Raw genomic sequence first — 16149 nt, 5'->3', positions numbered from 1 at the left:
GTAACATTCCAGTTTTGCCTATCTATCTCCAAGGTCCAGGGTAATACTAGAATTTTGGTCCGGTTTAGGGTTTCAAGAAAACCCACACTACATGTACTTTAGGTCTCACCCTGGCAGCTGAGACAAACCACCCCAACCAACTTGGCGGTACATCAGTGTTAACCTTGGCAGGATAAGTCTCCCAGATCTATCCAACGACTATGAAGATTCTAAACTAACACGAGTCTCATATGTGTCCAGTTTAAGGGTATTACACAGAAACACACCATAATAACATTAATCAAATATGTACTTTATTCATTTACAATAAATGTCATAATGTACGTCATGCTGATTGGAGCTAAGGGCATACACTGTCTAACATATAAATATATAAAAAATATATATAAACAATATATATGGGTCGTGCCAGCCCACGAACCTAAAACCCCAAGCCCAAGTTGTTCCCCCATGTTGTATGCACCAAAGCACCATAGAGGAACCACAACTGTTGAATGACAAAATTGGGGTCATAATCATATAGGTTAGCTGTAGTTGCAATTCTCTCTCATCAAGGCGCTATAGATAGATAAGGCCCAAATGTATGCCCAACATATTCAAATTTGAAAATAAGAGAAAAGAAGCATCCAAGACAACATCTATAATAGGCTATATTTCTTATCTATGTAACATGTAAACATTATTCAAGCAGTACACAGTTCTTTCATCTATAGGCAGTACTGGTTAAAGTTTCACAAAGCACTAAAGTAGATGTTTATATAAATCCACACATATTAACATGTTAGGGTAGTGCCTAGAGTCATGGCTCATGAGTGATCTTGCTCCATCAAATTCAAATGAAAGATACCTTCAACATTCTTATGTACTTTAACCTTAAAATTTTCTTCCTTATTTCTCCTCTTGACTTTGAGAAGCAAATCAATCTTTGCCACTTCTTCAATTACCTGCATGAATCACAAACAATAAGATCATTTATCTATTTTCCCGAACTATGTAAGTTGAAAATATGTATGCAATTCCCATGCCAAGAGCTAAATAGCTAATAACAGAAGAGTAAAACTGCTACTAAAGAAATAGTAGGGAAAAAGAACCAAAGAGAGCAGAAGATGCCAACCTCTGTCTTTGCATGAAGGACCTCTAGCAGTTTGTAAGGGACTAGCAAGTTTGACCTCTGCTGGATAGTCTTCACAGCATGATTTGCTTCATCTTGGACAATAGGATCATGTGTTGGAATTGCTCTCCATCCTGGTCCATGACCATTTGAATTTACATGACTGGCCAATAATTACTACTAGGAAATATTTGGCCCAAATTTACTTAAACACGACCCCCTAGCATGGCTTGTTACTTGTACAATATTGGCTCCTATGGCTTGGGAAGGCTTTGGATGTTGAAGGGTAAAGTGTTTAATGGGAAGAGGTTAGTCTAGGTCAAGCATGATTCTAAAAGAATGTGAATATGTCATGTTCTTGTCCTCTTGAAGAATCTGAACATGTAATTACAAAACAAGTAAAAGAAGAACGAAACTTAATTATGTTTTCAGGTTTAGGCACATAACACAATCTGGATATCTTGTATTTCCAAATCCCAGATGATAGAAGTTCCCATGGGTGGAGCTTTTATGTACAAATAGAAAAATACCAATTACCCTTCAATAGGGGGGGAGGGGGAAGAAATCATGTAAAAAGTAAAAAAGCCCCCAAACAATGCAAATGGGGTTGAAACATGCATTAATAAGTCAATTAATTTCTTTCCGTTATATCAGGAAAAGAAAAGTATTGTATTTTGCATGTGAAAGATGAGGCATGTTCAATGCTCAAAGACTTGATACAAACAAGGTGACTGCTTTGTCACTCACCTTCTTGGAAATAGAAAAACTTAACAGTTTATCTTGTTGTCTTAAAAATCAAGCCAATGAATGAAAAACATGGTAGGGCAAAAATGAATTAATGAGGGCTCTTGAATTGCCATAGAACAATTCTAAATTGTGCCCAAGTCTGTGCTTCCCTTTTAGATTGACCATATAACACTCTCTTAATAATAATTATTTTTTTTTAAAAAGGCATCTTTGAATGTTGGAGACTTGGATTAATAAACATCAACCCAAATTAAATAGCATAAGAAACCTGCAAGGAACAATCGTGGTTCTAGATACTAATAAAATCTTTTATGTTTTGTATTAAAATGACACCTCATCAAATAAAGGAAATTCAAAGGAGATGTTAAGACATTACCATTAAATATCAAAAACAAGAAAAAAAAACAAAACAAAAAGAGAACAACCAAGAAAGAGAATAAAGATATAGATGGAAGATAATATGGTTGCCAACATATTGAGTATTGACTCAACAATATCCATTTATAAAGTTTTATTTATTTTCTTTTACTTCTCAACAAATTCAAACTTTTAGTTGATGATATGGATTTTATACTTGTAAACTTATAACATGATCTATCTAATTGGTCAAGGAGTTGCCTACATCTAGTATTTATTTGCATTTAAAACCAAACTAAATTTATGCAGCAATTTTGTTAGATTATTAGTATTAATCATATTATGCCATCAACAACAGAGTTATATAAGGTTTAAGAACACTTCTATATGTATATTTCATGATCTTGCATCAAATTAAAAAGTTAAATCTTTTCACTTTGGTTCAAACTTCTCCTATTCGTGATTTCATGATCCAATTTGGTTTTGATAATATTGACTCCAACAATTCTAGCACCTCCAATTAGAACAAAAATAACGGAGATCCACCAGATACTTGAAGCCTATAAAATCTCTGAAGAAGACCCACTCAAGCACAATAACAAAGATATCATTTCTTCCCAATCAACACAATCTATTCCCTACCATGTATATTTGATGGATTGAAAATCCGAGAAACCATGATTGCAGAAGACATGCATTCTCAATCGCATCCGAACCTAGAATTAATTCCGATAATCCCTAACAAGCTAAATGTAAAATATGTATATACAATTCTATAGTCAATGATCCCCTTAAAATCAGGACTCAATGTTGCTTTAAAATTCAAGGGCAAAGAAAGATTCCAAGATCATTTACCTTGCCTGGCACCGAGATCTGACGAAGTGAACGTGGGGGCATCTCCAACTGGCTTGAATTCCTGCAGCTCCTTGAAGTTCAACCATGGCTTCACCCACACCTTGGCTTCATAAATTTTCTTCTTACATGCCTCAATCACCTCCAGAGTCAGATGGTGCAAAGTACCAGCAACCACCTGCTCCTTCACCTTTACAATCCTCGCAAACTCCAGCAACGCATTCTACCTTAATTATCAAACAAACAAAAAATTAATAAATAAAATAATTATTTTCTTATATAGAGGGAGAGAGAGACAACTAGTTTTACCTTGTACAGAGAGAGAGAGAGAGAGTCGATCTTAACTTTAGGACTTTAACAGATTGAGATATCTTAGCTTTACCTTGTACAGAGAGAGAAAGAGAGAGAGAGAGAGAGAGGGAGGGTGGGATGAGGGTTCAGTGACTTCAGTCGAGGACTTCAATAGATCAAAATTGATCTCAGCTTTACCTTGTACAGAGAGAGAGAGAGAGAGGGTCAAGGGTTCAGTGACTTCAGTCAAGAGGACTCTAGTTTCAAACTTGAACGAAAAAAAATAATTGGTAGAATGGGGCACAAAAAAATTTTGTGCCACAAAATATGTTAAATTTTTGTTGAGACCCAAATTTTATTTTGGGAAGAATGAGTCATGCGGCAAGAAATGAATATCCAAACACTTACATCTCATTCATTCTTGTCCATCCTTTTTCAGAATCGGCAAGAATTAAAAGAATGAGGCCACTGGCAGTGAACCAAACATGGCCTAAGTGTATTAGAAAGGCAAATTTAAGAGATGTATCTTGGAATACACATGGATACAAACAAAAAATTAAGATACACATGGAAATGCTATAAATACTCGAATAAATCATAAATAAACATCAATAACACCAAATATAAGACTTAAATGAGCTATTTATACATAAAACTCTAATGTTCTAGTGGGTTTTATGAAAAAACACATTATAATCAACATACAGGAAAAGAAAATACTATCTAATAAAGTACTTAATTCAGTTCCAAGTTCTAACTTCAAATTTTAAATTTATTACAATTTACAAATTCAACATATGAATCTCAATATAATAAAGTTAGAAGTTAGAACATACCTTGGTTACTTTCATTATCTTCATGACTTCATTGAATTAGTGAATGATGACAAAGTGATAATATTTATTGATAATCTAAATAAAACATTATTGAAATTAAATAATTAATAAACACACAAAAATCATAAAAAATTATAAAAATTATTATTACTTGGTAGTAAATATTGATCCTAAGTCATTGATATTAACATTACGCATATGTTCAAAGTTATTGATATCAGCATTATGTTGATCTCTAGCGTAACAACAATATTGATTTTAAGTCATTATTATGGAATAAAAATTCATGTATGTTTGCTTGAATTAGTCATATTGCTCCTTAGTGAATTGATGATAATGAATTGGAGGTTGATAATTTGATCCATAATCATTTGAATCATATTGTTGTATACTTTGTGTATTGTATGAAGATGAATCATCAGTATGTCTATTATCATATCTTCTATCACTAAAAAGCAAAGAACCCATAATAGATAAATTAGATCTAGGAAAAGTAGCAATGTGGCCCATGCCATATCCATAATCTAGAGATAATCTTAAATTCATGATACCTATGCTTTGCATCATTTTATTCTTAAGTTTACCATCATTTTATTCTTAATTATGTATCCCTATGCTTATGACGGTATTATTCTTCATTAAAAGGCATTAACTCATTCATTAGTAGTATATATCTAAAAAGTTCATCACCTTGATTACCTTGACTATGGCCACTTTCTTTGTTATAACTACATCTAGAATCAACACCTTAATTGTTCCTAGTATTACCATCTTCATTATAAAAACCACCACCATCACCATCATCATCAGCTGTATTTTTTTCTTGTTTCTCTTGTTCTCTGACTCATTGATCAATATTTACCTCCATTTGACTATCAATAAAGGCATTAGGTCTTGGTGGATCACCTGATTCATCTAATACCCTTGATGTATTTTCCTTCTTTGCCAACTAAGACAAAATTGGATCATTTTCGTCATATATGTCATTAAGATTAATTGGGTCAAAATAACATTCTATTTTCCTTTTATTTGTAGTAAGATGTCTAACCCTTAACCTTATATTATAATAGACATATACCTACTTTTCTAGAGTCTTGTAGGATAGACGATTTCTTTGTTTCATATGAATGAGGCCAAAGGTATTCCAATTATGTTCACAACCACTAGATAAAGTAATTTATGATAATATTTTGATTGCAATCTTGCGAAGATGTGAGGCATCTTGACCATACATCAATCACCATTCAGCTAAAAAAAATATTTCAGTACCACATAGTATTAAAATAAAATTTACTTACTAAAAGACTATTATTCTAAAATATATTAGAAGTTTAGAACTTCATTATATCTGGATTAGTTTTATCTCTTGCCCTTTGTGCTATACTATCTCTAAATCCTCATAGTGTCTTACGGAATAATTTAACCTTATTGTTATTTGAAATAACAAGTATTAATATCATATGATCAAATCATCAAAACGTATTATATAATTTATAAAATGATAAAAACTAATAAGTAATAAATAAATAAATAATAACCGGCAATTATATGAAAATTTACACTTACTTTTGTATGGCAATGACAACATTATCTTCATATGTCTTTAGCTTTATAATCACATTTTTTAAAGATCTTAACAAATATTCATTAACATTAAGATCCATGGAGCATTGAAATGCTGGATTTAAATAATATGCTAAAATTCAAAGAAAATAATATTATTAATGATGTGCTTGTGGGAATTTAGGTCAATTTCTTTGACTATTAAAACTACTCTTCGCATTGCTCCATATATAATTTCCATTGTTACTCATTTTTTATCATCAACTATCCGAAGGAATTTAACGATGAACTTAATTATATTACAATATAAAGAAGTTATCCTTCAAAAATTAATGTTACTGATTATTTTTTCAACTTTTTGCCCCTACTGATGTTTTACCTTATTGTAACGATTTCCAGTCATTTGAATCAATCATAACTCTCAATGCTACTTTTTCAAAAACAAGACTTTTTTAGCAATGTAATGGGTTACAAATATAGTGGGCCTTGGACGTATTAGTTCTTTATCTTCTTTTTGTAACCTCCTCATCAAGTTGAGGCTCTCAATGTTGCTTTTTGAGAAACAAAATTTTGTAGAGCAATATAATGAGTTACAAATCTAGTGGACCTTAGACGTATTAGTTCTCTATATTTTGTAAAATTCCTCATTAATTTGAGAAATATGACATGTGATGTGTGGCTCATTATAACACTAGCAAGTGCGCTAGCCGTTCAAGTAATAAAGTAGTGAGTGAAGTATCATTCCCACGAGGATTTAGGAAACAATTACCAATACTAAACTAGGCACTTCATATCTGATCAACAATAAAGCAAAACTTTATTCAAAAGATAAAAATTCTAAACTAAAATCTATCTAAATTATTGGCCCAATTGCCTTCAATTCAGGTTAGAAGAGTAAGCAGTTAATGTTAATCTCAGAATTCAGCAATCAATCAAGTTGAATCATTCGAATAGATTGTGATTAAGCCTTGGTTTGGTGAAACCCCAAGGTCATGAACAACCTCTTTCGAGTGCATGTTCATCCTATGCATTAGTGATGATCCCCATATCTCTATCAAGGATCTAATCCCATGCATGCATTTCTTCAAACACTTCTAAGGCATCAATTCAAATCTGAATTGATCACCAACTGAATTGTGCAAGTTATCTCTAACTTTGCATCCAATTCAGTTCTTGAATAGTAGATCTGAATTCCTAGAGTCTTTCTCAAGCACTCTAAGAATTCCAAGCTTTAGATTAATTTGGCTAATCTGAAATTTGCAGATCTGAATTCTCTTTCAAGCAATTCGGATCTTGCAATCTCAGATCTGAGAATTCAAATATGAGTTTTGAAAGTTAATTGGCTGAACTAATCTACAATTTAACCCCTATTCAAGAAACTTCAAGTATAATTCACAACCATTCGAATGAATCAAAAAGAATTTTATTTCTGATATGAAATTTTACAAAATGAAATTAGAATAGAATGATTACAATAGATATCTGAATCAAAAACCCCCAATTTCGAACTCACATTCTCTTCTTGCTAGCTTGACTTGAATTCCTTCAGCCCCTTCTTCTTCTTCTTCCTTGCGCCTAGCCCTTCTTCTCTTCCTTTTCTTCAAGGAGTTTAAACCTCTAGGAGTGGGAGAGCTTTTTCTCTCAAGCAATTGAACACCTTCCCCCCTTCTAGAGGCCTCCTTATATAGATTTTCAAGGGGGCTCTTGCCCCTTCTTGAAGCCTCTAGAATGGGGTGTATTACACCCCCTTCTTGAACTTTCTAGAGTTCTCTTGAAAGCCTTCTAAGAGTGCTGCTATTTGGGCTGCACTTAGGCTCCCTCTTAGCACATGATAGCTACACTCTAGGCTGCTCTTTTGGGCTGAGAATGGGCTTTCTCTACTGGGCTGAATTTTACTCTTTGCTAGGCTTTCTTTTTTTGGGTTTTTTCAAGGAATCAACTTGTTCTTCTTGGGCCGAAGTGCTCTCTCTTGCTTCCACAACTGGGCTGGGCTGAAATTGGTCTTTTTGAACATTCTTTTCTTGCCTTTTTTCTATCTTTTTCTTGGATTAATTACCCCTGAAATCTTTTCGTATCATTAAACTAAATTAGGGCAAAATTAAATAAAAATGACATAAAAATCTATGCAAAGACCTCATAAATTATAGATAAATTGTATGTTCATCAAATACCCCCACACTTAAGCTTTTGCTTGTCCTCAAGCAAAAACATCAGCCATAAACTGAACATTCCCCCCTCTATTTTCACCAATTATCAAGTGAATTTTTAAGATAGAAATGCTTTGAGTAGTTGGGGAACTTTTGTAAGTGTTCAACTCTTTATTCTTGTAAATTACCATTTAACACATGTATAAGATTCCAAGGAAAGGAGAATATGAATTTCTTTAAAGTCCTGCATTCACTCCCAATCAATATATAAATCAACTCCTTAATTGTCAAAGTTAATAATCTAATTGCACTAAGTTTCACATCTGTGACTATATCTTAATGAGAGTTTAACTTTAGTATGTCCCTTTGAACCTCAACTGTCACACCAATTACTTATTTCTAGGGGTGAGTGCATTTTATGCTTCGTCTCACCCTTTTCTTCTTCTTTTAGTGTGAGTGCATTTTATGCTCCATCTCACACTTTTTTCTTTTTTTGGTGTGAGTGCATCTTATGCTCCATCTCACACTGGTCACAAGCTTGAGGCAGATAACAAGACTCATGTTCTGAGCTGCTAGTTTTTCTATTCAGCTCAAAATAGCGGAGTCAATTTGGGCTCAGTTATTGAACCTCATGTATTAGCACTTCAGATGTGCACTAGATTTCTTGACCATTAACAATGAAATCAAGGGCTTCCATACACATGGAGGTAGTTAGGACTAGTCATGCTGAAAGGCATATTCAACTTCCATTTTCACATGCATATATCAAACTGGGTTATTCACAAGAATAAAAACTTTAACAATTACATTGGTCTCCCTCAACTCATTGTATTCCTTCTTAAAAATCACCTAATAAATAGCAATGAACTTGAGGGGTTCTAGTTTACTTGGATATATCATTGCTTGCATATGTGTGTTGGGGTGAATGAGGTGCATGGTTTCAGCTCCCACACCCTAGCCTCAGGCTCACTCCCCCACACTTAAGATGAACATTGTCCTCAATGTTCCTAGTGTTAGGGAATGACAATGAAATAAACAAAAGCAATAACAAGTAAAGAAAAGGGTGAATAGAGGACTCCCTAGTGGGAAGCCTCTTCTGCTAAAAATGAATTGAAATTTTGAAAAAGAGATCTTTATTTTACTAAATAATATCCTAAAAAGATGAAGATGCCTTAACCTATTCAAGAACAAGAAGATCATTGGTTGTCAAGATAAACAGTGGATGGAGGGGGTATAGTACCACCCACTAAATATGGTTTCAGGCGCTGGCCATTTACCTTAAATGTGCCTTGAACCGGGTGGGTGATTTCTATAGCCCCATGGGGAAAAACCTGAGTGATGGTGAAGGGTCCAGACCACCTGGATCTCAGCTTGCTTGGAAACAGGCGGAGACAGGAATTATATAACAATACCTGCTGCCCAACATAAAAGTCCCACCTCAACAAGTTCTTATCATGCCATCTTTTAATTCTTTCTTTATAGACTTTGGCATTTTCATAGGCGGCAAGTCTGAATTCATCCATCTCATTCAATTGCAGCCTCCTTTTAGCCCTTGTGGCCTCAATGTCAAAATTCAAGAATTTAAGAGCCCAATAGGCCTTGTGCTCTAATTCTACTGGTAAATGGCATGCTTTACCGAAGACCAACTTGTAGGGGGACATGCCAATGGGTGTCTTATATGCAGTTCTGTATGCCCACAATGCATCATCTAACTTGATGGACCAATCTTTTCTAGAAGATGCTATAGTCTTTTCCAGAATTCTTTTGAGCTCCATGTTAGCCAGCTCCACTTGGCCACTAGTTTGAGGGTGATAAGGGGTAGCCAATTTATGTGTAATTCCATATTTTAGCATTAACCACTCAAAATGGCTATTGCAAAAGTGAGTTCCCCTATCAGTAATTATAGCTCGTGGAGTGCCAAAACGAGAAAATAGCTTTTTCAGGAAATGTACCACCCTCGTTGAGTCATTTATGGGCAAAGCCACGGCTTCTACCCATTTAGATACATAATCAACAGCAACGAGGATGTACTTATTCCCAAAAGAATTCAGGAATGGTCCCATGAAGTCTATACCCCAAACATCAAAGATTTCGCAGATTAAAATATTGGAGAGGGGCATTTCATTCTATCGGGAAATGTTTCCCAATCTTTGGCATTTGTCACATGTGGATACATACCTGTGGGCATCTTTGAATATTGTAGGCCAATAAAAACCTGATTGCAAAACCTTGGCTGCTGTGTGGCTAGCTCCAAAATGACCTCCTGCTTCTTTATCATGGCAAAATTGGAGTATCGACTCCATCTCCTCCTCAGGGACACATCTCCTTATGATCTGATCTGCATATAATTTATATAAAAAGGGTTCCTCCCACAAATAGTATTTGACATCAGAAAGGAATTTCTTCTTTTGTTGATATGATAGGTTAGGAGGAATGACTTGTGCAGATAGATAATTGGCAAAATCAGCATACCAAGGAGATGCGTATTCTTGAACTGAGTACAACTGTTCATCCGGAAATTCTTCTCGGATGTTGCTGGCTATCTCCTCTTCTGAGCTTACCTTGTCTAATCGGGAGAGATGATCAGCAGCCAGGTTTGCAGCACCCTTCATGTCTCTAATCTCAATATCAAATTCTTGTAGTAGAAGGATCCACCTGATCAGTCTTGGTTTTGAATTTTTCTTGGTAAGCAAGTGCCGTAATGCCGAGTAATCTGTGTATACAACAAATTTGGACAATATCAGATATGAACAAAATTTGTCAAGTGCAAAGATTACTGCTAGTAGTTCCTTTTCTGTGGTGGTGTAATTGAGTTGGGGTCCATTCAAGGTTCTGCTAGCATAGTAAATTGGTTGAAAATGTTTGTTCACTCTTTGTTCCAAAACAACTTCTATAGCAGAATCACTTGCATCACACATTAATTCAAATGGGAGGGTCCAATCTGGTGCTACCATGATAGGTGCATGGATCAATCTGTCTTTCAAGGTGTTGAAAGCATGAAGGCATTCAATTGAAAATTCAAAAGGAACTTCTTTCTGAAGCAAGGTAGATAGTAGCTTGGAAATTTTTGAGAAATCCTTAATAAACCTCCTATAGAAGCCGACATGCCCTAAGAAACTTCTCACAGAACGGATAGATGATGGGGGTGGCAATTTTTCAATTGCCTCCACCTTGCCTTGTCGACTTCTATACCTCTGTGAGAGATCTTGTGTCCAAGCACTATGCCCTTTTGCACCATAAAATGACATTTTTCCCAATTCAAAACAAGATGTGTTTCTTCGCATCTAGTAAGCACCTATTCCAGATTATTCAAGCATGCATCAAACGAAGAGCCAAACACTGAAAAATCATCCATAAAGATCTCAATAAATTTTTCAACCATATAAGAAAATATGAACCTCATGCATCGCTGAAAGGTTGCTGGGGCATTGCATAATCCAAAGGGCATCCTTCGGTATGCAAAGGTACCATATGGGCAAGTAAAAGTGGTATTTTCTTGGTCTTCTGGTGCAATTGGGATCTGGTTATACCCCGAATATCCATCCAAGAAATAATAATACTCATGCCCGGCTATCCTCTCTAACATTTGGTCCATAAATGGGAGAGGGAAATGGTCATTCCGGGTGGCTTCATTTAACTTTCTATAGTCAATACATACACGCCATCCAGTGACAGTTCTAGTTGGGATGAGTTCATTTTTCTCATTTGGAACAACGGTCATACCCCCTTTCTTGGGCACGACTTGCACGGGGCTTACCCAAGAACTGTCAGAAATAGGATAAATGATCCCGACATCTAATAACTTAATTATTTCAGCCTTTACCACTTCTTTCATGTTGGGGTTCAGGCATCTTTGGGGCTGAACGGAAGGCTTGCTGTCCTCTTCCATCAAAATTCTATGAGTGCAGATTGATGGATTAATGCCTTTGATATCCTCTACCTTCCAGGCTATAGCATTTTTGTGTTCCTGTAGCATTCTTAATAATTTTTCTTTTTGTAATGGATTCAGTGATGCAGAAATTATTACGAGGAGAGCTGATGGTTCCTCAAGGAAAACATACTCTAAATGGGAAGGTAATTGCTTCAGTTCAAGGGTGGGGGGTTCTTGGCATGATGGCTTACCTGATGGTCCAGGCAATTTGCCTAAGTTCTCTAATTTGAGAAACCCCTTTCCCTTGAATTGAGGGTTATCATTCAGATATGCTATCATGAGGTTTATTTCTTCATTTTCTCCATTTTTAAGTTCTCCCTGCTGGAGGCAGAGTTCAAGAGGATTAGCCATCCTACTTACCTGGAAGCATTCATCAATTGTCATATCAATGGCATCAATAAAATAACAAGAATCATCACTGGAGGGTGCATGTTTCATAGCATCAGACATTTTAAAAATGATCTCCTCATCTTGTATCCTAAGGCTAAGTTGTCCTTGTTGGACATCAATAATCGCTTTACCGGTAGCCAGGAAAAGTCTCCCTAGGATAAGTGGGACCTCCACATCTTCTTGCATGTCTAACACAATGAAATCAACTAGAAAAATGAATTTGTCAACTTTAACTAAGACATCTTCTATGATCCCCCTAGGATGTCTAATGGATCTATCAGCCAATTGTAATGCCACTCTAGTGGGTTGGGGTTCCCCCAATCCCAATTTCTTGAAGATAGAAAATGGCATTAAATTGATGCTAGCTCCCAGGTCACATAAAGCTTTCTCAATTTTTTAAACTGCCTATTGTACAAGGAATAGTGAAACTCGCTGGATCTTTGAGTTTCTGAGGCAACTTGTTCAGAAGGATAGCAGAACATTCCTCATTCAAAGCAAATGTAGCCACATTTCCCAGTTTCTTTTTGTTTGCCAATAATTCCTTCAAAAACCTTGCATAGTGTGGCATCTGGGCTAAAGCATCAACAAAAGGAATATTAATGTGTAAACTTTTAAATATTTCAAGAAACTTTCCAAATTTCTTCTCCATTTTCTGTTGCTTCAGCCTGTTAGGGAATGGAACTTGTGGCTGTTGTTGCATCCCTTGTTGTACTTCAGGTTGTTCCTTCTTCTGCTGTTTGGTCCCATGGCTTGTTTCTGCCTTGGGTTCAGCCCTATTCTTCTTTTCTACCTCGGGCAACTCTTTTCCACTCCTTAAGGTAATAGCTTGTACCTACTCGCGTGGATTCACTTCAGTGTTGCTTGGAAGAGTTCCCGACAGTCTGGAAGAGATTAATTGTGCCAATTGCCCCACTTGGTTTTCTAGGTTCTTGATTGAGGCTTCCTGGTTCAGGAACTTGGTTTCCGCACTTGCTATAAATTTTGTCATCAGCTCCTCCAAATTTGATTTTGGTTCGGGCTGATAATAAGTCTGGTGGAAAGGCTTGGAAGTATGCTGACTTGGCCAGGACTGGTTTGGATGTCCCCTCCATCCTGGGTGAAAGGTATGGTGACTCTGGTAACCCTGCTATCTTGATAGATTGCTGACATAGTCGACTTGTTCAGTAGATGGCCTAAACTGATTGCCAATTTGGCAGTCAGTACTGATGTGGCCTTCCCCACACAATTCACAAGTAAGAGGCTGCACATGCATGGCAGCTATCTGCATTTCATCAATTTTCTTACTGAGTGCTCCTATTTGTGTATAGTGCCATATAAGTATCAACATTATGCAGGCCATGCTGCTTCCTAGTTTGGGTTCTTTCAGAATTCCATTGATAGTTGTTGGCTGTCATTTCTTTAATGAGTGCATGGGCAACCTCAGGAGTCTTATTGTTTATGGACCCTTCGGCTGCAACATCTAGTATGGTCTTATTTGAGTCGGTAAGACCATTATAGAAGGTCTTCACTTGCAACCATATGGGAAGGCCATGGTGAGGAACTCTTTTCAGCAGCTCCTTGTATCTTTCCCATGACTCATATAAAGATTCCCCTTCTTGTTAGAAAAATGTAGTGATATCATTCCTCATTTTAGCAGTTTTAGAAGGGGGAAAATACTTAGAGAGGAAATGGCTGGCCATTTCATCCCACGTAGCTATTGATCCCGCTGGTAATGAATTCAGCCATGCTTTGGCTTTATCCTTCAAAGAGAATGGGAATAACCTCAGCCTAATGGCATCATCAGTTACCCCATTGTGTTTGAAGGTATCACAAATTTCTAAAAAGTTAGCAATATGTGCGTTGGGATCTTCGTGGGCCATTCCACAGAATTGCACAGTGTTTTGAATCGTTTGTATAATGGCAGGTTTAATATCAAAGTTGTTAGCAGCAATAGTAGGCCTGATAATGTTGGAAGCAGCTCCAGTGAGTGAGGGTTTGGCATAATCCATCATGGTTATCTGTTCAGCCATTTCTTGAGCTTCTTGAGCTTCTTGTTGGACTTGTCTAGCTGCTCTTAGACGGACACGGAGAGTTCTTTCAATCTCCAGGTCGTAGAGGATCTCCTCCAGCTCGACTCTACTTGTCATAAACTGTGAAAATCAAGGCAATAAAAAGGCTAATACAACAGAATATGATTACCTAAACCTATCATAGTACAAAGATTTATTGTCTTACAAGTACTGATCATAAATAATTTTGATTATTAAGAGGGATCCGAACCAGCAATCTTATTTACATTCATTAATTGCAGCATCTGCTTTCAGACCTACAATTCTTTGGGGTTGTTGGTTCAGAGAAATTTAACAAACAATAATAATTGAAATCTGAATTGAAAATAAAATTATTGAAATGCATTGTACACTATTGCACACATTCGTTCACATCTGCTAGACTGAGTGCTGCTTATCAAAGCTGAAATCTCAAGGTGCCTTCAGAAGACCTAAATTGAGCTATAACCAGACCTGAGCCAGGTTTGGGTTCAAGTTTGTAAGCTATGCAAGTGTATGGCTTCATAATCTTGAAGACTTCTATGACCTGAAATCAGGTATGTAAGGCATACAACCTGTAAATTCAGCCCATGTTTTGTTTTAGATCTCATATCAGCCCCTATCAATCCATATCAACCCATATCTATCTAGCTCATAAATATTAAGCTGTTCAGTCCACAAATTTACAGAAACCTGAAATCAGGTCTGTACTGTTTGGCCTTGTTACTGCTGAAATTTAGCAGAACAAAACTGAGTCCAATTTCATATCAGATCTCATATCCGTCCGTAATAGCAATCAGAGCTGGCCATCAAAAACTTTGAATTTACTAATGGACATCCAAGACTGTGTGCAAGAGGTTTAAAGCTGGCCATCAAAAACTTTGAATTTACTAATGGACATCCAAGACTGTCATCAGTCCACAGATATAACACAAACATTAATCCACAAATAAACAATCAATCAGATCGGATGAAGGTAATTTAAAGGATAACAAAGACATCAGTCCACAGATATGATTTCAGATCATCAGCCCACATACTGCCTCAGATCTCATGTCATCAGTCCACATTAGAAATCAAGTGCACTCAGATCTGATATCATCACACATTGCTATAATTTCATCAATGATGTAGATCTGATTTTTTTACACATTTTTGGTACATTGCTACAAGTCCACATCAATGAAGCATCAATGAAATATACTGCAATCATACATCAGATCTGATGCATCAGATTGCTATGTGACACATTGCAATCTTTTTGGTATTGTTAATAATTGAATTCAGATCTGAGTTGAGTGGGTTTTGGTCTGAGTTCAGATCTGTATCAGTTCAGATATGAAATTCAAAGTACTGGTTCAATCCTTAACTGCAATTTAGATTTGAATAAGTTCAGATCTGAATTGATTCAGATATTGCTACCAAAGTGCTTTTGGGAAATAGCATAAGTGCCCTAAGGTGAATTGGGGTGGTGATGACACCCAATTCCCCTCATGATTGCATCAGTTCAGGTCTGAGTTCAGATGAACTCATATTTGAGCTGAGCATATCTGAAATAGCAGAATCGAGGTCTGAATAGAGAAAAAAATTATGTGGAAGTGCCACTTTGTATTAAATCTCTCGAGGCATCAAAGATCTAAAAAAAATATACTTTTCTTCAACCAAAACAGCTCAAATAGAGCAGAGTACAAGTTATCTAAAACTACAAAGTCTACCCTGTATCCTGCTCTGTTCTCAACCACATTTCAGATCTGGGTGATTTTAGATCTGAATTTCTTCAACCCTGGCTAACCAATTGTTCTTGGGGCATAGCAGATGTGTTGTAGGGTGAATTGGGGTGATGATGACCCCCAATTACCCTCAAACTTACCTCGGTTCAGGTCTGAGTTCAGAGGAA

The 16149-nt window shown here is 36.2% G+C and overlaps 1 long non-coding RNA gene and 1 other non-coding gene across 3 annotated transcripts; one reads left to right on the top strand and one right to left on the bottom strand.

Annotated features, from left to right (window-relative positions):
- Window positions 1–545: 545 nt before the first annotated feature.
- LOC104586062 (uncharacterized) lies at window positions 546–7386 on the bottom strand. Of its 2 annotated transcripts, none has more exons than XR_016068615.1 (4): window positions 3377–3613; window positions 3071–3294; window positions 1115–1245; window positions 546–944 (listed from the first exon to the last, which is right to left on the bottom strand). It is a non-coding gene; the product is annotated as an uncharacterized LOC104586062 (long non-coding RNA). The 2 variants fall into 2 exon arrangements; XR_016068614.1 differs by lacking the exon at window positions 3377–3613 and adding an exon at window positions 7271–7386 and having other exon boundaries at window positions 547–944.
- Window positions 7387–13749: 6363 nt separating this feature from the next.
- On the top strand, window positions 13750–13856 carry LOC148800673 (small nucleolar RNA R71). Its single transcript, XR_016071055.1, has one exon. It is a non-coding gene; the product is annotated as a small nucleolar RNA R71 (small nucleolar RNA).
- The last annotated feature ends 2293 nt before the right edge of the window (window positions 13857–16149 follow it).

This window comes from Nelumbo nucifera, chromosome 4 (assembly GCF_055504915.1).
Source record: "Nelumbo nucifera cultivar China Antique chromosome 4, China Antique-T2T, whole genome shotgun sequence".
In the NCBI taxonomy this organism is placed as follows: domain Eukaryota; kingdom Viridiplantae; phylum Streptophyta; class Magnoliopsida; order Proteales; family Nelumbonaceae; genus Nelumbo; species Nelumbo nucifera.
Note: the sequence above shows the minus strand (reverse complement) of the source record. Positions and strands in the feature narration are given on the sequence as shown.